This window comes from Asterias amurensis, chromosome 21 (assembly GCF_032118995.1).
Source record: "Asterias amurensis chromosome 21, ASM3211899v1".
Taxonomy (NCBI): domain Eukaryota; kingdom Metazoa; phylum Echinodermata; class Asteroidea; order Forcipulatida; family Asteriidae; genus Asterias; species Asterias amurensis.
Genome location: NC_092668.1, coordinates 6,688,326 through 6,712,635, shown reverse-complemented (window position 1 = coordinate 6,712,635; position 24,310 = coordinate 6,688,326). Strand labels below are relative to the sequence as shown.

At 41.8% G+C, this 24,310-nt stretch overlaps 1 long non-coding RNA gene across 1 annotated transcript; it reads right to left on the bottom strand.

Annotated features, from left to right (window-relative positions):
- Positions 1-18,698: 18,698 nt before the first annotated feature.
- On the bottom strand, positions 18,699-23,845 carry LOC139953164 (uncharacterized). The gene is made up of 5 exons (XR_011787948.1): positions 23,538-23,845; positions 22,387-22,652; positions 21,243-21,450; positions 19,473-19,662; positions 18,699-19,037 (listed from the first exon to the last, which is right to left on the bottom strand). It is a non-coding gene; the product is annotated as an uncharacterized lncRNA (long non-coding RNA).
- Between the last annotated feature and the right edge of the window lie 465 nt (positions 23,846-24,310).

Here is a 24,310-nt window from a genome sequence, read left to right as displayed (position 1 = left end):
AAAAGTGACGTCATAATTTGACAAAAAATCGTCGATTACCGCCAAAGTAAAACATTGATGGGGTTCAAATTTGCACAGGCACACTCGGGTGGGGTATCCGCAAGAAGTAATCACGCTAATTTGGCTTTTTGGGGGCTCGAAAATTAAAAAGTTTATTCCCCGGGCAGGGAAAAGGGAAGAGCGGCCATCTTGTTTTTCTAATGTTCAACTCTGGAAATCGCGTTTTGACGGTGCAAATCGACCAAGTTGAGCATCCTGATCAACTTTCCTGTGTGGAGTCATGCAAAATTCGCAAAACCTAGGGAATTACAACTTTTTGGTGCAAAAGTGACGTCATTATTTGACCAAAAATCGTCGATTACCGCCAAAGTAAAACATTGACTGGGTTCAAATTTGCACAGGCACACTCGGGTGGGGGTATCCGCAAGAAGTAATCATGTTAATTCGGCTTTTCGGGAGCTCGAAAATTAAAAAGTTTATTCCCCGGTCAGGGAAAAGGGAAGAGCGGCCATCTTGTTTTTCTAATAGTCAACTCTGGAAATCGCGTTTTGACGGTGCAAATCGACCAAGTTGAGCATCCTGAACAACTTTCCTGTGTGGAGTCATGCAAAATTCGTAAAACCTTGGGAATTACAACTTTTTGGTGCAAAAGTGACGTCATAATTTGTCCAAAAATCGTCGATTACCGCCAAAGTAAAACATTGACTGGGTTCAAATTTGCACCGGCACACTCGGGTGGGGTATCCGCAAGAAGTAATCACGCTAATTCGGCTTTTCGGGGTGGCTCGAAAATTAAAAAGTTTATTCCCCGGGCAGGGAAAAGGGAAGAGCGGTCATCTTGTTTTCTAATAGTCAACTCTGGAAATCGCGTTTTGACGGTGCAAATCGACCAAGTTGAGCATCCTGAACAACTTTCCTGTGTGGAGTCATGCAAAATTCGCAAAACCTTGGGAATTACAACTTTTTGGTGCAAAAGTGACGTCATAATTTGACCAAAAATCATCGATTACCGCCAAAGTAAAACATTGATGGGGTTAAAATTTGCACAGGCACACTCGGGTGGGGTATCCGCAAGAAGTAATCACGCTAATTTGGCTTATTGAGTGCTCGAAAATTAAAAAGTTTATTCCCCGGTCAGGGAAAAGGGAAGAGCGGCCATCTTGTTTTTCTAATAGTCAACTCTGGAAATCGCGTTTTGACTGTGCAAATCGACCAAGTTGAGCATCCTGAACAACTTTCCTGTGTGGAGTCATGCAAAATTCGCAAAACCTTGGGAATTACAACTTTTTGGTGCAAAAGTGACGTCATAATTTGTCCAAAAATCGTCGATTACCGCCAAAGTAAAACATTGACGGGGTTCAGATTTGCACCGGCACACTCGGGTGGGGTATCCGCAAGAAGTAATCACGCTAATTCGGCTTTTCGGGGTGGCTCGAAAATTAAAAAGTTATTCTCCGGTGAGGGAAAATGGAAGAGCGGCCATCAAGTTTGTCTAATAGTCAACTCTGGAAATCGCGTTTTGACGGTGCAAATCGACCAAGTTGAGCATCCTGAACAACTTTCCTGTGTGGAGTCATGCAAAATTCGTAAAACCTTGGGAATTACAACTTTTTGGTGCAAAAGTGACGTCATAATTTGACCAAAAATCGTCGATTACCGCCAAAGTGAAACATTAAATGGGTTCAAATTTGCACCGGCACACTCGGGTGGGGTATCTGCAAGAAGTAATCACGCTAATTCGGCTTTTCGGGAGCTCGAAAATTAAAAAGTTTATTCCCCGTGCAGGGAAAAGGGAAGAGCGGCCATCTTGTTTTTCTAATAGTCAACTCTGGAAATCGCGTTTTGACGGTGCAAATCGACCAAGTTGATCATCCTGAACAACTTTCCTGTGTGGAGTCATGCAAAATTCGCAAAACCTAGGGAATTACAACTTTTTGGTGCAAAAGTGACGTCATAATTTGTCCAAAAATCGTCGATTACCGCCAAAGTAAAACATTGACGGGGTTCAGATTTGCACCGGCACACTCGGGTGTGGTATCCGCAAGAAGTAATCACGCTAATTCGGCTTTTCGGGAGCTCGAAAATTAAAAAGTTTATTCCCCGGTCAGGGAAAAGGGAAGAGCGGCCATCTTGTTTTTCTAATAGTCAACTCTGGAAATCGCGTTTTGACGGTGCAAATCGACCAAGTTGAGCATCCTGAACAACTTTCCTGTGTGGAGTCATGCAAAATTCGTAAAACCTTGGGAATTACAACTTTTTGGTGCAAAAGTGACGTCATAATTTGTCCAAAAATCGTCGATTACCGCCAAAGTAAAACATTGACTGGGTTCAAATTTGCACCGGCACACTCGGGTGGGGTATCCGCAAGAAGTAATCACGCTAATTCGGCTTTTCGGGGTGGCTCGAAAATTAAAAAGTTTATTCCCCGGGCAGGGAAAAGGGAAGAGCGGTCATCTTGTTTTCTAATAGTCAACTCTGGAAATCGCGTTTTGACGGTGCAAATCGACCAAGTTGAGCATCCTGAACAACTTTCCTGTGTGGAGTCATGCAAAATTCGCAAAACCTTGGGAATTACAACTTTTTGGTGCAAAAGTGACGTCATAATTTGACCAAAAATCATCGATTACCGCCAAAGTAAAACATTGATGGGGTTAAAATTTGCACAGGCACACTCGGGTGGGGTATCCGCAAGAAGTAATCACGCTAATTTGGCTTATTGAGTGCTCGAAAATTAAAAAGTTTATTCCCCGGTCAGGGAAAAGGGAAGAGCGGCCATCTTGTTTTTCTAATAGTCAACTCTGGAAATCGCGTTTTGACTGTGCAAATCGACCAAGTTGAGCATCCTGAACAACTTTCCTGTGTGGAGTCATGCAAAATTCGCAAAACCTTGGGAATTACAACTTTTTGGTGCAAAAGTGACGTCATAATTTGTCCAAAAATCGTCGATTACCGCCAAAGTAAAACATTGACGGGGTTCAGATTTGCACCGGCACACTCGGGTGGGGTATCCGCAAGAAGTAATCACGCTAATTCGGCTTTTCGGGGTGGCTCGAAAATTAAAAAGTTATTCTCCGGTGAGGGAAAATGGAAGAGCGGCCATCAAGTTTGTCTAATAGTCAACTCTGGAAATCGCGTTTTGACGGTGCAAATCGACCAAGTTGAGCATCCTGAACAACTTTCCTGTGTGGAGTCATGCAAAATTCGCAAAACCTAGGGAATTACAACTTTTTGGTGCAAAAGTGACGTCATTATTTGACCAAAAATCGTCGATTACCGCCAAAGTAAAACATTGACTGGGTTCAAATTTGCACAGGCACACTCGGGTGGGGGTATCCGCAAGAAGTAATCATGTTAATTCGGCTTTTCGGGAGCTCGAAAATTAAAAAGTTTATTCCCCGGTCAGGGAAAAGGGAAGAGCGGCCATCTTGTTTTTCTAATAGTCAACTCTGGAAATCGCGTTTTGACGGTGCAAATCGACCAAGTTGAGCATCCTGAACAACTTTCCTGTGTGGAGTCATGCAAAATTCGTAAAACCTTGGGAATTACAACTTTTTGGTGCAAAAGTGACGTCATAATTTGTCCAAAAATCGTCGATTACCGCCAAAGTAAAACATTGACTGGGTTCAAATTTGCACCGGCACACTCGGGTGGGGTATCCGCAAGAAGTAATCACGCTAATTCGGCTTTTCGGGGTGGCTCGAAAATTAAAAAGTTTATTCCCCGGGCAGGGAAAAGGGAAGAGCGGTCATCTTGTTTTCTAATAGTCAACTCTGGAAATCGCGTTTTGACGGTGCAAATCGACCAAGTTGAGCATCCTGAACAACTTTCCTGTGTGGAGTCATGCAAAATTCGCAAAACCTTGGGAATTACAACTTTTTGGTGCAAAAGTGACGTCATAATTTGACCAAAAATCATCGATTACCGCCAAAGTAAAACATTGATGGGGTTAAAATTTGCACAGGCACACTCGGGTGGGGTATCCGCAAGAAGTAATCACGCTAATTTGGCTTATTGAGTGCTCGAAAATTAAAAAGTTTATTCCCCGGTCAGGGAAAAGGGAAGAGCGGCCATCTTGTTTTTCTAATAGTCAACTCTGGAAATCGCGTTTTGACTGTGCAAATCGACCAAGTTGAGCATCCTGAACAACTTTCCTGTGTGGAGTCATGCAAAATTCGCAAAACCTTGGGAATTACAACTTTTTGGTGCAAAAGTGACGTCATAATTTGTCCAAAAATCGTCGATTACCGCCAAAGTAAAACATTGACGGGGTTCAGATTTGCACCGGCACACTCGGGTGGGGTATCCGCAAGAAGTAATCACGCTAATTCGGCTTTTCGGGGTGGCTCGAAAATTAAAAAGTTATTCTCCGGTGAGGGAAAATGGAAGAGCGGCCATCAAGTTTGTCTAATAGTCAACTCTGGAAATCGCGTTTTGACGGTGCAAATCGACCAAGTTGAGCATCCTGAACAACTTTCCTGTGTGGAGTCATGCAAAATTCGTAAAACCTTGGGAATTACAACTTTTTGGTGCAAAAGTGACGTCATAATTTGACCAAAAATCGTCGATTACCGCCAAAGTGAAACATTAAATGGGTTCAAATTTGCACCGGCACACTCGGGTGGGGTATCTGCAAGAAGTAATCACGCTAATTCGGCTTTTCGGGAGCTCGAAAATTAAAAAGTTTATTCCCCGTGCAGGGAAAAGGGAAGAGCGGCCATCTTGTTTTTCTAATAGTCAACTCTGGAAATCGCGTTTTGACGGTGCAAATCGACCAAGTTGATCATCCTGAACAACTTTCCTGTGTGGAGTCATGCAAAATTCGCAAAACCTAGGGAATTACAACTTTTTGGTGCAAAAGTGACGTCATAATTTGTCCAAAAATCGTCGATTACCGCCAAAGTAAAACATTGACGGGGTTCAGATTTGCACCGGCACACTCGGGTGTGGTATCCGCAAGAAGTAATCACGCTAATTCGGCTTTTCGGGAGCTCGAAAATTAAAAAGTTTATTCCCCGGTCAGGGAAAAGGGAAGAGCGGCCATCTTGTTTTTCTAATAGTCAACTCTGGAAATCGCGTTTTGACGGTGCAAATCGACCAAGTTGAGCATCCTGAACAACTTTCCTGTGTGGAGTCATGCAAAATTCGTAAAACCTTGGGAATTACAACTTTTTGGTGCAAAAGTGACGTCATAATTTGTCCAAAAATCGTCGATTACCGCCAAAGTAAAACATTGACTGGGTTCAAATTTGCACCGGCACACTCGGGTGGGGTATCCGCAAGAAGTAATCACGCTAATTCGGCTTTTCGGGGTGGCTCGAAAATTAAAAAGTTTATTCCCCGGGCAGGGAAAAGGGAAGAGCGGTCATCTTGTTTTCTAATAGTCAACTCTGGAAATCGCGTTTTGACGGTGCAAATCGACCAAGTTGAGCATCCTGAACAACTTTCCTGTGTGGAGTCATGCAAAATTCGCAAAACCTTGGGAATTACAACTTTTTGGTGCAAAAGTGACGTCATAATTTGACCAAAAATCATCGATTACCGCCAAAGTAAAACATTGATGGGGTTAAAATTTGCACAGGCACACTCGGGTGGGGTATCCGCAAGAAGTAATCACGCTAATTTGGCTTATTGAGTGCTCGAAAATTAAAAAGTTTATTCCCCGGTCAGGGAAAAGGGAAGAGCGGCCATCTTGTTTTTCTAATAGTCAACTCTGGAAATCGCGTTTTGACTGTGCAAATCGACCAAGTTGAGCATCCTGAACAACTTTCCTGTGTGGAGTCATGCAAAATTCGCAAAACCTTGGGAATTACAACTTTTTGGTGCAAAAGTGACGTCATAATTTGTCCAAAAATCGTCGATTACCGCCAAAGTAAAACATTGACGGGGTTCAGATTTGCACCGGCACACTCGGGTGGGGTATCCGCAAGAAGTAATCACGCTAATTCGGCTTTTCGGGGTGGCTCGAAAATTAAAAAGTTATTCTCCGGTGAGGGAAAATGGAAGAGCGGCCATCAAGTTTGTCTAATAGTCAACTCTGGAAATCGCGTTTTGACGGTGCAAATCGACCAAGTTGAGCATCCTGAACAACTTTCCTGTGTGGAGTCATGCAAAATTCGTAAAACCTTGGGAATTACAACTTTTTGGTGCAAAAGTGACGTCATAATTTGACCAAAAATCGTCGATTACCGCCAAAGTGAAACATTAAATGGGTTCAAATTTGCACCGGCACACTCGGGTGGGGTATCTGCAAGAAGTAATCACGCTAATTCGGCTTTTCGGGAGCTCGAAAATTAAAAAGTTTATTCCCCGTGCAGGGAAAAGGGAAGAGCGGCCATCTTGTTTTTCTAATAGTCAACTCTGGAAATCGCGTTTTGACGGTGCAAATCGACCAAGTTGATCATCCTGAACAACTTTCCTGTGTGGAGTCATGCAAAATTCGCAAAACCTAGGGAATTACAACTTTTTGGTGCAAAAGTGACGTCATAATTTGTCCAAAAATCGTCGATTACCGCCAAAGTAAAACATTGACGGGGTTCAGATTTGCACCGGCACACTCGGGTGTGGTATCCGCAAGAAGTAATCACGCTAATTCGGCTTTTCGGGGTGGCTCGAAAATTAAAAAGTTTATTCCCCGGGCAGGGAAAAGGGAAGAGCGGCCATCTTGTTTTCTAATAGTCAACTCTGGAAATCGCGTTTTGACGGTGCAAATCGACCAAGTTGAGCATACTGAACAACTTTCCTGTGTGGAGTCATGCAAAATTCGCAAAACCTTGGGAATTACAACTTTTTGGTGCAAAAGTGACGTCATAATTTGACAAAAAATCGTCGATTACCGCCAAAGTAAAACATTGATGGGGTTCAAATTTGCACAGGCACACTCGGGTGGGGTATCCGCAAGAAGTAATCACGCTAATTTGGCTTTTTGGGGGCTCGAAAATTAAAAAGTTTATTCCCCGGGCAGGGAAAAGGGAAGAGCGGCCATCTTGTTTTTCTAATGTTCAACTCTGGAAATCGCGTTTTGACGGTGCAAATCGACCAAGTTGAGCATCCTGATCAACTTTCCTGTGTGGAGTCATGCAAAATTCGCAAAACCTAGGGAATTACAACTTTTTGGTGCAAAAGTGACGTCATTATTTGACCAAAAATCGTCGATTACCGCCAAAGTAAAACATTGACTGGGTTCAAATTTGCACAGGCACACTCGGGTGGGGGTATCCGCAAGAAGTAATCATGTTAATTCGGCTTTTCGGGAGCTCGAAAATTAAAAAGTTTATTCCCCGGTCAGGGAAAAGGGAAGAGCGGCCATCTTGTTTTTCTAATAGTCAACTCTGGAAATCGCGTTTTGACGGTGCAAATCGACCAAGTTGAGCATACTGAACAACTTTCCTGTGTGGAGTCATGCAAAATTCGTAAAACCTTGGGAATTACAACTTTTTGGTGCAAAAGTGACGTCATAATTTGTCCAAAAATCGTCGATTACCGCCAAAGTAAAACATTGACTGGGTTCAAATTTGCATCGGCACACTCGGGTGGGGTATCCGCAAGAAGTAATCACGCTAATTCGGCTTTTCGGGGTGGCTCGAAAATTAAAAAGTTTATTCCCCGGGCAGGGAAAAGGTGAGAGCGGCCATCTTGTTTTCTAATAGTCAACTCTGGAAATCGCGTTTTGACGGTGCAAATCGACCAAGTTGAGCATACTGAACAACTTTCCTGTGTGGAGTCATGCAAAATTCGTAAAACCTTGGGAATTACAACTTTTTGGTGCAAAAGTGACGTCATAATTTGACAAAAAATCGTCGATTACCGCCAAAGTAAAACATTGATGGGGTTCAAATTTGCACAGGCACACTCGGGTGGGGTATCCGCAAGAAGTAATCACGCTAATTTGGCTTTTTGGGGGCTCGAAAATTAAACAGTTTATTCCCCGGGCAGGGAAAAGGGAAGAGCGGCCATCAAGTTTGTCTAATAGTCAACTCTGGAAATCGCGTTTTGACGGTGCAAATCGACCAAGTTGAGCATCCTGAACAACTTTCCTGTGTGGAGTCATGCAAAATTCGTAAAACCTTGGGAATTACAACTTTTTGGTGCAAAAGTGACGTCATAATTTGACCAAAAATCGTCGATTACCGCCAAAGTAAAACATTGACGGGGTTCAGATTTGCACCGGCACACTCGGGTGTGGTATCCGCAAGAAGTAATCACGCTAATTCGGCTTTTCGGGGTGGCTCGAAAATTAAAAAGTTTATTCCCCGGGCAGGGAAAAGGGAAGAGCGGCCATTTTGTTTTCTAATAGTCAACTCTGGAAATCGCGTTTTGACGGTGCAAATCGACCAAGTTGAGCATACTGAACAACTTTCCTGTGTGGAGTCATGCAAAATTCGCAAAACCTTGGGAATTACAACTTTTTGGTGCAAAAGTGACGTCATAATTTGACAAAAAATCGTCGATTACCGCCAAAGTAAAACATTGATGGGGTTCAAATTTGCACAGGCACACTCGGGTGGGGTATCCGCAAGAAGTAATCACGCTAATTTGGCTTTTTGGGGGCTCGAAAATTAAAAAGTTTATTCCCCGGGCAGGGAAAAGGGAAGAGCGGCCATCTTGTTTTTCTAATAGTCAACTCTGGAAATCGCGTTTTGACGGTGCAAATCGACCAAGTTGAGCATCCTGAACAACTTTCCTGTGTGGAGTCATGCAAAATTCGCAAAACCTAGGGAATTACAACTTTTTGGTGCAAAAGTGACGTCATTATTTGACCAAAAATCGTCGATTACCGCCAAAGTAAAACATTGACTGGGTTCAAATTTGCACAGGCACACTCGGGTGGGGGTATCCGCAAGAAGTAATCATGTTAATTCGGCTTTTCGGGAGCTCGAAAATTAAAAAGTTTATTCCCCGGTCAGGGAAAAGGGAAGAGCGGCCATCTTGTTTTTCTAATAGTCAACTCTGGAAATCGCGTTTTGACGGTGCAAATCGACCAAGTTGAGCATCCTGAACAACTTTCCTGTGTGGAGTCATGCAAAATTCGTAAAACCTTGGGAATTACAACTTTTTGGTGCAAAAGTGACGTCATAATTTGTCCAAAAATCGTCGATTACCGCCAAAGTAAAACATTGACTGGGTTCAAATATGCACCGGCACACTCGGGTGGGGTATCCGCAAGAAGTAATCACGCTAATTCGGCTTTTCGGGGTGGCTCGAAAATTAAAAAGTTTATTCCCCGGGCAGGGAAAAGGTGAGAGCGGCCATCTTGTTTTCTAATAGTCAACTCTGGAAATCGCGTTTTGACGGTGCAAATCGACCAAGTTGAGCATACTGAACAACTTTCCTGTGTGGAGTCATGCAAAATTCGTAAAACCTTGGGAATTACAACTTTTTGGTGCAAAAGTGACGTCATAATTTGACAAAAAATCGTCGATTACCGCCAAAGTAAAACATTGATGGGGTTCAAATTTGCACAGGCACACTCGAATGGGGTATCCGCAAGAAGTAATCACGCTAATTTGGCTTTTTGGGGGCTCGAAAATTAAACAGTTTATTCCCCGGGCAGGGAAAAGGGAAGAGCGGCCATCAAGTTTGTCTAATAGTCAACTCTGGAAATCGCGTTTTGACGGTGCAAATCGACCAAGTTGAGCATCCTGAACAACTTTCCTGTGTGGAGTCATGCAAAATTCGTAAAACCTTGGGAATTACAACTTTTTGGTGCAAAAGTGACGTCATAATTTGACCAAAAATCGTCGATTACCGCCAAAGTGAAACATTAAATGGGTTAAAATTTGCACCGGCACACTCGGGTGGGGTATCTGCAAGAAGTAATCACGCTAATTCGGCTTTTCGGGAGCTCGAAAATTAAAAAGTTTATTCCCCGTGCAGGGAAAAGGGAAGAGCGGCCATCTTGTTTTTCTAATAGTCAACTCTGGAAATCGCGTTTTGACGGTGCAAATCGACCAAGTTGATCATCCTGAACAACTTTCCTGTGTGGAGTCATGCAAAATTCGCAAAACCTAGGGAATTACAACTTTTTGGTGCAAAAGTGACGTCATAATTTGTCCAAAAATCGTCGATTACCGCCAAAGTAAAACATTGACGGGGTTCAGATTTGCACCGGCACACTCGGGTGTGGTATCCGCAAGAAGTAATCACGCTAATTCGGCTTTTCGGGGTGGCTCGAAAATTAAAAAGTTTATTCCCCGGGCAGGGAAAAGGGAAGAGCGGCCATTTTGTTTTCTAATAGTCAACTCTGGAAATCGCGTTTTGACGGTGCAAATCGACCAAGTTGAGCATACTGAACAACTTTCCTGTGTGGAGTCATGCAAAATTCGCAAAACCTTGGGAATTACAACTTTTTGGTGCAAAAGTGACGTCATAATTTGACAAAAAATCGTCGATTACCGCCAAAGTAAAACATTGATGGGGTTCAAATTTGCACAGGCACACTCGGGTGGGGTATCCGCAAGAAGTAATCACGCTAATTTGGCTTTTTGGGGGCTCGAAAATTAAAAAGTTTATTCCCCGGGCAGGGAAAAGGGAAGAGCGGCCATCTTGTTTTCTAATGTTCAACTCTGGAAATCGCGTTTTGACGGTGCAAATCGACCAAGTTGAGCATCCTGATCAACTTTCCTGTGTGGAGTCATGCAAAATTCGCAAAACCTAGGGAATTACAACTTTTTGGTGCAAAAGTGACGTCATTATTTGACCAAAAATCGTCGATTACCGCCAAAGTAAAACATTGACTGGGTTCAAATTTGCACAGGCACACTCGGGTGGGGGTATCCGCAAGAAGTAATCATGTTAATTCGGCTTTTCGGGAGCTCGAAAATTAAAAAGTTTATTCCCCGGTCAGGGAAAAGGGAAGAGCGGCCATCTTGTTTTTCTAATAGTCAACTCTGGAAATCGCGTTTTGACGGTGCAAATCGACCAAGTTGAGCATCCTGAACAACTTTCCTGTGTGGAGTCATGCAAAATTCGTAAAACCTTGGGAATTACAACTTTTTGGTGCAAACGTGACGTCATAATTTGTCAAAAAATCGTCGATTACCGCCAAAGTAAAACATTGACTGGGTTCAAATTTGCACCGGCACACTCGGGTGGGGTATCCGCAAGAAGTAATCACGCTAATTCGGCTTTTCGGGGTGGCTCGAAAATTAAAAAGTTTATTCCCCGGGCAGGGAAAAGGTGAGAGCGGCCATCTTGTTTTCTAATAGTCAACTCTGGAAATCGCGTTTTGACGGTGCAAATCGACCAAGTTGAGCATACTGAACAACTTTCCTGTGTGGAGTCATGCAAAATTCGTAAAACCTTGGGAATTACAACTTTTTGGTGCAAAAGTGACGTCATAATTTGACAAAAAATCGTCGATTACCGCCAAAGTAAAACATTGATGGGGTTCAAATTTGCACAGGCACACTCGGGTGGGGTATCCGCAAGAAGTAATCACGCTAATTTGGCTTTTTGGGGGCTCGAAAATTAAACAGTTTATTCCCCGGGCAGGGAAAAGGGAAGAGCGGCCATCAAGTTTGTCTAATATTCAACTCTGGAAATCGCGTTTTGACGGTGCAAATCGACCAAGTTGAGCATCCTGAACAACTTTCCTGTGTGGAGTCATGCAAAATTCGTAAAACCTTGGGAATTACAACTTTTTGGTGCAAAAGTGACGTCATAATTTGACCAAAAATCGTCGATTACCGCCAAAGTGAAACATTAAATGGGTTAAAATTTGCACCGGCACACTCGGGTGGGGTATCTGCAAGAAGTAATCACGCTAATTCGGCTTTTCGGGAGCTCGAAAATTAAAAAGTTTATTCCCCGTGCAGGGAAAAGGGAAGAGCGGCCATCTTGTTTTTCTAATAGTCAACTCTGGAAATCGCGTTTTGACGGTGCAAATCGACCAAGTTGATCATCCTGAACAACTTTCCTGTGTGGAGTCATGCAAAATTCGCAAAACCTAGGGAATTACAACTTTTTGGTGCAAAAGTGACGTCATAATTTGTCCAAAAATCGTCGATTACCGCCAAAGTAAAACATTGACGGGGTTCAGATTTGCACCGGCACACTCGGGTGTGGTATCCGCAAGAAGTAATCACGCTAATTCGGCTTTTCGGGGTGGCTCGAAAATTAAAAAGTTTATTCCCCGGGCAGGGAAAAGGGAAGAGCGGCCATTTTGTTTTCTAATAGTCAACTCTGGAAATCGCGTTTTGACGGTGCAAATCGACCAAGTTGAGCATACTGAACAACTTTCCTGTGTGGAGTCATGCAAAATTCGCAAAACCTTGGGAATTACAACTTTTTGGTGCAAAAGTGACGTCATAATTTGACAAAAAATCGTCGATTACCGCCAAAGTAAAACATTGATGGGGTTCAAATTTGCACAGGCACACTCGGGTGGGGTATCCGCAAGAAGTAATCACGCTAATTTGGCTTTTTGGGGGCTCGAAAATTAAAAAGTTTATTCCCCGGGCAGGGAAAAGGGAAGAGCGGCCATCTTGTTTTTCTAATGTTCAACTCTGGAAATCGCGTTTTGACGGTGCAAATCGACCAAGTTGAGCATCCTGATCAACTTTCCTGTGTGGAGTCATGCAAAATTCGCAAAACCTAGGGAATTACAACTTTTTGGTGCAAAAGTGACGTCATTATTTGACCAAAAATCGTCGATTACCGCCAAAGTAAAACATTGACTGGGTTCAAATTTGCACAGGCACACTCGGGTGGGGGTATCCGCAAGAAGTAATCATGTTAATTCGGCTTTTCGGGAGCTCGAAAATTAAAAAGTTTATTCCCCGGTCAGGGAAAAGGGAAGAGCGGCCATCTTGTTTTTCTAATAGTCAACTCTGGAAATCGCGTTTTGACGGTGCAAATCGACCAAGTTGAGCATCCTGAACAACTTTCCTGTGTGGAGTCATGCAAAATTCGTAAAACCTTGGGAATTACAACTTTTTGGTGCAAAAGTGACGTCATAATTTGTCCAAAAATCGTCGATTACCGCCAAAGTAAAACATTGACGGGGTTCAAATTTGCACCGGCACACTCGGGTGGGGTATCCGCAAGAAGTAATCACGCTAATTCGGCTTTTCGGGGTGGCTCGAAAATTAAAAAGTTTATTCCCCGGGCAGGGAAAAGGTGAGAGCGGCCATCTTGTTTTCTAATAGTCAACTCTGGAAATCGCGTTTTGACGGTGCAAATCGACCAAGTTGAGCATACTGAACAACTTTCCTGTGTGGAGTCATGCAAAATTCGCAAAACCTTGGGAATTACAACTTTTTGGTGCAAAAGTGACGTCATAATTTGACAAAAAATCGTCGATTACCGCCAAAGTAAAACATTGATGGGGTTCAAATTTGCACAGGCACACTCGGGTGGGGTATCCGCAAGAAGTAATCACGCTAATTTGGCTTTTTGGGGGCTCGAAAATTAAACAGTTTATTCCCCGGGCAGGGAAAAGGGAAGAGCGGCCATCTTGTTTTTCTAATGTTCAACTCTGGAAATCGCGTTTTGGAGGTGCAAATCGACCAAGTTGAGCATCCTGATCAACTTTCCTGTGTGGAGTCATGCAAAATTCGCAAAACCTAGGGAATTACAACTTTTTGGTGCAAAAGTGACGTCATTATTTGACCAAAAATCGTCGATTACCGCCAAAGTAAAACATTGACTGGGTTCAGATTTGCACCGGCACACTCGGGTGGGGGTATCCGCAAGAAGTAATCATGTTAATTCGGCTTTTCGGGAGCTCGAAAATTAAAAAGTTTATTCCCCGGGCAGGGAAAAGGGAAGAGCGGCCATCTTGTTTTTCTAATAGTCAACTCTGGAAATCGCGTTTTGACGGTGCAAATCGACCAAGTTGAGCATCCTGAACAACTTTCCTGTGTGTAGTCATGCAAAATTCGTAAAACCTTGGGAATTACAACTTTTTGGTGCAAAAGTGACGTCATAATTTGTCCAAAAATCGTCGATTACCGCCAAAGTAAAACATTGACGGGGTTCAAATTTGCACCGACACACTCGGTGGGGTATCCGCAAGAAGTAATCACGCTAATTCGGCTTTTCGGGGTGCCTCGAAAATTAAAAAGTTTATTCCCCGGGCAGGGAAAAGGGAAGAGCGGCCATCTTGTTTTCTAATAGTCAACTCTGGAAATCGCGTTTTGACGGTGCAAATCGACCAAGTTGAGCATCCTGAACAACTTTCCTGTGTGGAGTCATGCAAAATTCGCAAAACCTTGGGAATTACAACTTTTTGGTGCAAAAGTGACGTCATAATTTGACAAAAAATCGTCGATTACCGCCAAAGTAAAACATTGATGGGGTTCAAATTTGCACAGGCACACTCGGGTGGGGTATCCGCAAGAAGTAATCACGCTAATTTGGCTTTTTGGGGGCTCGAAAATTAAAAAGTTTATTCCCCGGGCAGGGAAAAGGGAAGAGCGGCCATCTTGTTTTTCTAATGTTCAACTCTGGAAATCGCGTTTTGACGGTGCAAATCGACCAAGTTGAGAATCCTGATCAACTTTCCTGTGTGGAGTCATGCAAAATTCGCAAAACCTAGGGAATTACAACTTTTTGGTGCAAAAGTGACGTCATTATTTGACCAAAAATCGTCGATTACCGCCAAAGTAAAACATTGACTGGGTTCAAATTTGCACAGGCACACTCGGGTGGGGGTATCCGCAAGAAGTAATCATGTTAATTCGGCTTTTCGGGAGCTCGAAAATTAAAAAGTTTATTCCCCGGGCAGGGAAAAGGGAAGAGCGGCCATCTTGTTTTTCTAATAGTCAACTCTGGAAATCGCGTTTTGACGGTGCAAATCGACCAAGTTGAGCATCCTGAACAACTTTCCTGTGTGGAGTCATGCAAAATTCGTAAAACCTTGGGAATTACAACTTTTTGGTGCAAAAGTGACGTCAACATCATTGGAAACATTTCAACAAAATTGGAAATGGGTGTTTCCAGTTTTTAATTTTGAATTTTTTCAAAACGGTTTAACTATGCTCATATTTTCGGTTTTATTCATGTTAAAAACCATGCATTTTACTCAAATATCTCACAGTCAAAAAGTTTAACAGAAATTGTTAACTTCCTTTAAAAGTGTGCATTGTTTTTTCATAAATAACTGTGTATAACACAATTGACCATACAAATACAAGAAACAGCAAGTCCAAAATACTGATCACACAACTATTTTGCTTCAAATGTAAACACAAATTGTTTATTATTTTCATAAATAAAAACGTTTGTCATGTACAAATTAAACTTGTTCTTAACTTACAACTATATGCTGTAAAAATATCCAGTTGACACAAACAATGCTTCATAGAAGCCTTTTCCACAAATAAAATACAACAATACTGCAAATCAACAGAAAAATGACAACAAACCCAAATAAAATCTTGTTACTGTGATTCACATGAACAATTTTCACAAGATCATTTTTTTTGTAGGTAAAAGTTGCCATTTTAAACACCTTGGCCTCTTAACATTGAAATGTGTGATATTTATCCATCACTTCAGTCCTGGAGTATGAAGGGAGCGTTTTTCCCCTAAAAAAACCCCATACTCAGCTCTGTTGCTGTAGGGGACATAAATTGGCGTCCCTTACTCAACCAACCTCTATGTTACACTATACATCAGAAGGCAATGGTAGGGGACATAAATTGGCGTCCCTTACTCAACCAACCCCTATGTTACACTCTACATCAGAAGGCAATGGTAGGGGACATAAATTGGCGTCCCTTACTCAACCAACCTCTATGTTACACTATACATCAGATGGCAATGGTAGGGGACATAAATTGGCGTCCCTTACTCAACCAACCCCTATGTTACACTATACATCAGAAGGCAATGGTAGGGGACATAAATTGGCGTCCCTTACTCAACCAACCCCTATGTTACACTATACATCAGATGGCAATGGTAGGGGACATAAATTGGCGTCCCTTACTCAACCAACCCCTATGTTACACTATACATCAGAAGGCAATGGTAGGGGACATAAATTGGCGTCCCTTACTCAACCAACCCCTATGTTACACTATACATCAGAAGGCAATGGTAGGGGACATAAATTGGCGTCCCTTACTCAACCAACCTCTATGTTACACTATACATCAGATGGCAATGGTAGGGGACATAAATTGGCGTCCCTTACTCAACCAACCCCTATGTTACACTATACATCAGAAGGCAATGGTAGGGGACATAAATTGGCGTCCCTTACTCAACCAACCCCTATGTTACACTCTACATCAGAAGGCAATGGTAGGGGACATAAATTGGCGTCCCTTACTCAACCAACCTCTATGTTACACTATACATCAGATGGCAATGGTAGGGGACATAAATTGGCGTCCCTTACTCAACCAACCCCAATGTTACACTATACATCAGATGGCAATGGTAGGGGACATAAATTGGCGTCCCTTACTCAACCAACCCCAATGTTACACTTTACATCAGAAACCAATGGTAGGGGACATAAATTGGCGTCCCTTACTCAACCAACCCCTATGTTACACTATACATCAGAAGGCAATGGTAGGGGACATAAATTGGCGTCCCTTACTCAACCAACCTCTATGTTACACTATACATCAGATGGCAATGGTAGGGGACATAAATTGGCGTCCCTTACTCAACCAACCCCTATGTTACACTATGCATCAGATGGCAATGGTAGGGGACATAAATTGGCGTCCCTTACTCAACCAACCCGTGTGTTACACTATTCATCAGAAGGCAATGGTAGGGGACATAAATTGGCGTCCCTTACTCAACCAACCCCTATGTTACACTATACATCAGATGGCAATGGTAGGGGACATAAATTGGCGTCCCTTACTCAACCAACCTCTATGTTACACTATACATCAGAAGGCAATGGTAGGGGACATAAATTGGCGTCCCTTACTCAACCAACCTCTATGTTACACTATACATCAGATGGCAATGGTAGGGGACATAAATTGGCGTCCCTTACTCAACCAACCCCAATGTTACACTATACATCAGAAACCAATGGTAGGGGACATAAATTGGCGTCCCTTACTCAACCAACCCCTATGTTACACTATACATCAGATGGCAATGGTAGGGGACATAAATTGGCGTCCCTTACTCAACCAACCCCAATGTTACACTTTACATCAGAAACCAATGGTAGGGGACATAAATTGGCGTCCCTTACTCAACCAACCCCTATGTTACACTATACATCAGAAGGCAATGGTAGGGGACATAAATTGGCGTCCCTTACTCAACCAACCTCTATGTTACACTATACATCAGATGGCAATGGTAGGGGACATAAATTGGCGTCCCTTACTCAACCAACCCCTATGTTACACTATGCATCAGATGGCAATGGTAGGGGACATAAATTGGCGTCCCTTACTCAACCAACCCGTGTGTTACACTATTCATCAGAAGGCAATGGTAGGGGACATAAATTGGCGTCCCTTACTCAACCAACCCCTATGTTACACTATACATCAGATGGCAATGGTAGGGGACATAAATTGGCGTCCCTTACTCAACCAACCTCTATGTTACACTATACATCAGAAGGCAATGGTAGGGGACATAAATTGGCGTCCCTTACTCAACCAACCTCTATGTTACACTATACATCAGAAGGCAATGGTAGGGGACATAAATTGGCGTCCCTTACTCAACCAACCCCAATGTTACACTTTACATCAGAAACCAATGGTAGGGGACATAAATTGGCGTCCCTTACTCAACCAACCCCATATTACACTATACATCAGAAGGCAATGGTAGGGGACATAAATTGGCGTCCCTTACTCAACCAACCCCAATGTTACACTATACATCAGAAGGCAATGGTAGGGGACATAAATTGGCGTCCCTTACTCAACCAACCCCAATGTTACACTATACATCAGAAACCAATGGTAGGGGACATAAATTGGCGTCCCTTACTCAACCAACCCCTATGTTACACTATACATCAGATGGCAATGGTAGGGGACATAAATTGGCGTCCCTTACTCAACCAACCCCAATGTTACACTTTACATCAGAAACCAATGGTAGGGGACATAAATTGGCGTCCCTTACTCAACCAACCCCATATTACACTATACATCAGAAGGCAATGGTAGGGGACATAAATTGGCGTCCCTTACTCAACCAACCCCAATGTTACACTATACATCAGAAGGCAATGGTAGGGGACATAAATTGGCGTCCCTTACTCAACCAACCCCAATGTTACACTATACATCAGAAAGCAATGGTAGGGGACATAAATTGGCGTCCCTTACTCAACCAACCCCAATGTTACACTTTACATCAGAGAGGAAAGGTAGGGGACATAAATTGGCGTCCCTTACTCAACCAACCCCTATGTTACACTATACATCAGAAAGCAATGGTAGGGGACATAAATTGGCGTCCCTTACTCAACCAACCCCAATGTTACACTATACATCAGAGAGGAAAGGTAGGGGACATAAATTGGCGTCCCTTACTCAACCAACCCCATGTTACACTATACATCAGAAGGCAATGGTAGGGGACATGAATTGGCGTCCCTTACCCAACCAACCCCATGTTACACTTTACATCAGAGAGCAAAGGTAGGTGACATATTTTGGCATCCCTTACTCGACCAACCCCCATGTTACACTTTACATCATAGAGCAAAGATAGGGAACATAAATTGGGGTACCCTCAGGGGGGGGGGGGCCTCAGGGGCTTGTCTATGCTGCAATATACTATATTATACTGTTTGAAAGCTTTTTTAAAGAACATACTAGAAAATTGAGAAAATGGGTTTAGCTAGGATAAAAAGGGCCACAAGTAATTATCTAATTCACAAAGATTGATCCTGTGACTCAAATCACAAAGCTTCAATCTCACCGTCAGTGACTTAATAGTCAATCGAGCTTGCATCTTGGTGACTTATCCCTCCTGTCTTCCCTTCCAGCTCAGTGTGGCATCTTGCCTTCAGGTGCTGCAGCATCACTATATTGCTGTCCATGGCAAAACAAGTATTCCGTGCCTCCTTGCAATGAGCCTAATTCCTACAATAAAGAAACAAAGTATTATTTTGTCACTTTCTTTAAACAATAGTGATGGAAGAAAAGACATTGGTAAAAAATAAAAACCCAGGCTTGGACCCATTCATTAGTTGCTCGCTGTGATGGTGTCCATGGGTTTTGTACACGCAATGAGCGAGAGGAATCTGAGGTAAAACAGATGGTGCTATTTGTCCCAGAGTGTGTGAAAAACCCATGGACACTATCACAGCATTTTGTTATGCCATGATAACAGTCTAACAGATTACAGTCAAAAAAAAAATAAAATAAAAAATTGTGCTTGGGTTACAGCATGCACTTTTGTTCATCTGAACCATGTATTCACCTTGGTAAAGCATCATGTGATTGTTATTCTACCAATAACAATTCGCCTTGGCATTACATAAACTGAAGTTCATAGATTTGTTCAAACAAAAGTACCTGTGCCTCAGCATATGTCTTAAGTCCCTGTAGATATGAAGGGGCATTTGTTCCACAACTTCCCCATCAGCCTGAAACCTTTTGCTGAAGTTGTCGTGTGTCACACTCAGAGCCCAGGTGACTTTCTTTTGCCTCCTTGAGTCCTTGTCAAGGCCAACACCAGACATAAACTGAAGGAGTAGAGGCTCCTCTGCAGAAAAAAAAGTAAACAAACATATTGAGTAATTAACCTTATTTCACTCTCCAGCTGTGATGATCGCCGAGATCCAATTTCTTCCTAGTGAAACATTAACATGGTTTGTACAAACCGCCATGACCACATATTCAAGCCATGTGGTCAATTGTTGAGCTGATTTAAAAAAATATATTTTGGTTGCTTTTTTTGGTTGGAGAGGGGATCTGACGCCCTGCCCCCCCCCCCCCCCCCCCTAGCTACAAGCTTGGTGGTTTTAAAGCCGATACATGAACAAACTATTGGCATTACCAAGCAGATTAAAAAAAGTAGGCCTAAACTGAGTATGACAATCAAACTATTCATTTTCTGTTCTGGTTTGTCTTTTATTCTCACAATTACTGGTAATTACTCAAAATAATTGTTAGCATAAAAACTTACTTGGTAACAAGCAATTGAGAGGTTGGTAGTATAGCACATTGTAAGAAATGGCTCCCTCTGAAGTAATGTAGTTTTCGAGAAAGAAGTAATTTTCCACTAAAATATTTTAATTTCATATCAAGACCTCAGAATTAGATTTTGAGGTCCCGAAATCAAGCACTTTACACAACTTTGTGCGACAAGGGTGTTTTTTCATCCATTATTATCTCGCAATTTTGACGACCAATTGAGTTTAAATTTTCACAGGTTTTTTATTTGGTGCATATGTTAAGATACACTAAATGAGAAGACTGGTCTTTGACAATTACCAATAGTGTCCAGTGTCTTTAGATGCATGCACAGAAACTACCATACATACAATAGATGTTAAAGGAACACGTTGCCTTGGATCGGACGAGTTGGTCAAAACAAAAGCGTTTGTAACCGTTTTTTATAAAATGCATATGGTTGGAAAGATGTTATAAAAGTAGAATACAATGATCCACACAAGTTTGCCTCGAAATTGCGTGGTTTTCCTTTTACTGTGCGAACTAACATGGTCGGCCATTTATGGGAGTCAAAATTTTGACCCCCATAAATGGCCGACGTGTTAGTCGACGAGGTAAAAGGAAAACCACGCAATTTCGAGGCATGTTTGTGTGGATCATTGTATTCTACTTTTACAACATCTTTCTACCCATATGCATTTTATAAAAAACGGTTACAAACGCTTTTCAAAGACCAACTCGACCGATCCAAGGCAACGTGTTCCTTTAAATTTGCATCGAGGATAAAGAATATTATTATTATTTTTTTACCCATACACCGATGTGTGTTTGCACTGTATACTCAGTACTTTCCCTGAGTCCTGTGAAAAACTATCATAGGCATGTTACTCGGGTGGGATTCGAACCCACGACCCTTGCAATTCTAGAGCAGTGTCTTACCAACTAGACTACCGAGGTTGCCCGGTAGCTAGAGGCAGTTCGAATCCTATGTTTTGGCAGTGGGTACCGCAACGATATAATAGATGTTAAATACATACCAAACTTCATTATAAGAATCAGTAATAATCAATGCTTTACAACAAAAACAATGTCAATTTCAATTTTTTAAAGGGATTGTGTAGATTAGCTAAGCTAATTTTGATGCTGCTGTCATTGCAAAAAGTTACTTACCAGATTTTTTGTTTTGTTTTTAACATGGAAGAAGCTTTAACACCTGTACTGTAACTGCTCAAGTCTCATGCATTCTGTGCCTCTTTCTTGAACTGTTCGGCCTGAGAGCTGTTTGCTTATGGTAATGGGGTCCGTCTCTTTTTTATGAGTGCAAGGGGGGTGTGTGATATCTCCTCTCCTATGCTTCTTGGGATGGCCAGTCAAGATACTGGAAAATTAAACATAAAGAATGAACAATTTCAATGTTTAAATGAAAAATGTTAAATTTTTCATGAATGCAGATTTTATTAAAGGCCAAGGAAAATGTCAAATTCATCCTCATTTTCCAATAGACATAGAGTCTTCATGTGACTGTGAATTTTTTTTTTAACCTCACGTTAAAATGGTGTAAATAGCCATTGTATTTGATAACCTTTTTCAACATCCAAAACATCCAATGACATCACTCTGAGAAAAATGGGTTTGTACACCTTAGTGGGAAAAACAAAAATTCTTGTTTGTTTTTGTTCATTTGTTAATTGTTAGTGTTTTTTCCATGAGCCAGCCAACACATTGGACACGTTGCCTTGTGTCGGAAGAGTTGGTATATAAAAAGCGTTTGTAACCGTTCGATATATAATGTATGATTAGAAAGATGTTGTAAAAGTATAATACAATGATCTACACAAATATGCCTCGAAATTGCGTGGTTTTCCTTTTACCTTATTGACAAACACGGTTGGCCATTTATGGGAGTCAAATTTTGGACTCCCATAAATGGCTGACCGTGTTTTTTCGCAAAGTAAAAAGGAAACATGCAATTTCGATGCAAATTTGTGTGGATCATTATATTCTACTTTTGAATTATCTATCTAACCATATGTGTAATTAATAACAAACGGTTTCAAATGCTTTTTCAACGACCAACTCGTCCAATCCAAGGCAATGTGTTCCTTTAAATGAAGTTCACAAACATTGAAATAACCTTTGTTTTATGCTTTTTTATTTATTTATATTAAATTATACATCTTTGTTGTTGTTGGGGGGAGGGGTTCTCGAATTATTGTTAAACCTAATGGATCATTACAGTCAAAGGTTTCATTATGGGTAAAAAACAAAGATTCTGAAATTTCATTTTGATGTAGAGAACAAAATGTAAGTTTACCTTTGACTGGGTAATTGTGTCTGTGACTCATCATTGATATCAGCATCATTACTGTCAAAGTCATCCTTTGGTGTGGACAATACATGCAACTGTTACCAACACCACCTGTATGAAAACCTTGTACATATCTCCTCAAAGTCATGAATGGGAGAATGTGATCTTAGTTTGTGGTCAGAACAGCTTGCAAAAGATGTTCATGTTCCACAAAAACTGACGGGTTGATAGTAGGCGTGCCGTGGCTTTTCACCGAGGTTTATGATGGTAACCTACATAAAAATGTACATATATAATAGTTTTTAATTGGTTTAGATTGTTTTAAAACAGGCTTAAAATTTTACACTGGAACCCAGGCCCGAGGCAAGTGGTTATAATTGAAATCAATCTTCTCTTACACAAAATTGTGTAAGAGAAGATTGATGTGCTTGTTCTAATAAAATACAAACAGATGCACGTAAACTGGGTTAGGATTATTTGTCTTGTTTTTATCCTGGCTTTGTAAAATTCTGATCCAGTAAATATTCTGAGCCGCGAGAGTGAACTTCTGCATGCACACAGAAATTCATGTGGATCCCCCCCCCCCAACCAAAAAAGGCCTTTTCAATTTTTAATCTTTAGAGTAAACAAAATAGTAGTAATTCAAAAATAGTCAAACAAAATAGTGGTTCTTCTCAACCATGCATGTCAAAACTAAGTCTGATGCCGGAAGGCTACTATGCTGGGATTTCGGTTTTATTTCAGAATAAGAAGATTATTTTTTAAATATGTATGTACATTATGCACTGGTAATTGCATGGATAATCATGGAGGTAGAATAATCAGGTACATGGGACGGGTACATGTTCAACTACAAGTGCCTCCAGTCCTGGCCCACATGAGCAGACAGTGTGGCCGGCTAATAACTACGTATATGATGTAAAATAGCCCATGCAGCACGATGGACTAAACCATGGAGGTAGAAATTATACAATCATGGAGGCTATTTCTACCTCCATTGTACAATTAATGTAAAATATTGACAGCTTCGCAATTTAAGCATACATTACAATAAACATGATTTACTGTAGGCTTCCGCTGCTGATTCCCGGAGGATCCCTCCCTGAACGAAAACAGCAACACTAAATAAAACAGTGACAAATAATTATAAGGTTTACCTGCATTAGCTAATGGCTTAACCAAACGCCCACGCGTTCAGATAACTTAAAAATCATTCCACAATACTTTCGTATTCAACTACAAAAACACACGCCGGCGTTCTCCACTCCTCCGGGCTGGGACAACCAGCTCTGTAGGAGCTCCATGCAACAACAACCACGGGTATTAAAACACCAAGACATGTATATGTAGCACACACACACACCCACACACATTGGCCATTTTGCCATGCGTTATGATGCCACGCATCGCGCACATGCTGGAAATCTCTTATCAGCGTCTACGATCTTTGCTTATCACACAGCTTGTTATACAACATTCTTAGACAAAATACGCGCGGCAATTTTGTCCATTAATAATACATACACAGTTCACAATGAAGTTTTACAGATTTCGCTCCATGGTTGGTGCTGACATCCAGCCATCCACATCTGAAGAATGACCAGTGTTACTATAATTATAAATGTAGTAAGTGACAGTCCACACGCGCAGATAGATACCACTTTCAATGCCCAAAACTGACCCCCCCCCCCCCAATTCAAACTTTATTAATCCAATATTTTTTGTATATATAAATACAATTCAAAACCTATTATGGTGCTTACAAAATTATGATCCAGCAACCTATCAACAAAGAGCATCTGGGATGTGAAAATGGGATGATAGCTTACCTTCGATAGCGACGCAACAGTGTGGTTGGCACTCAACTTATTGTGCCTGAAACGTAGAGCTCTAGTAGAGTACATCGAATTCTACCTCCATGATCGAACCA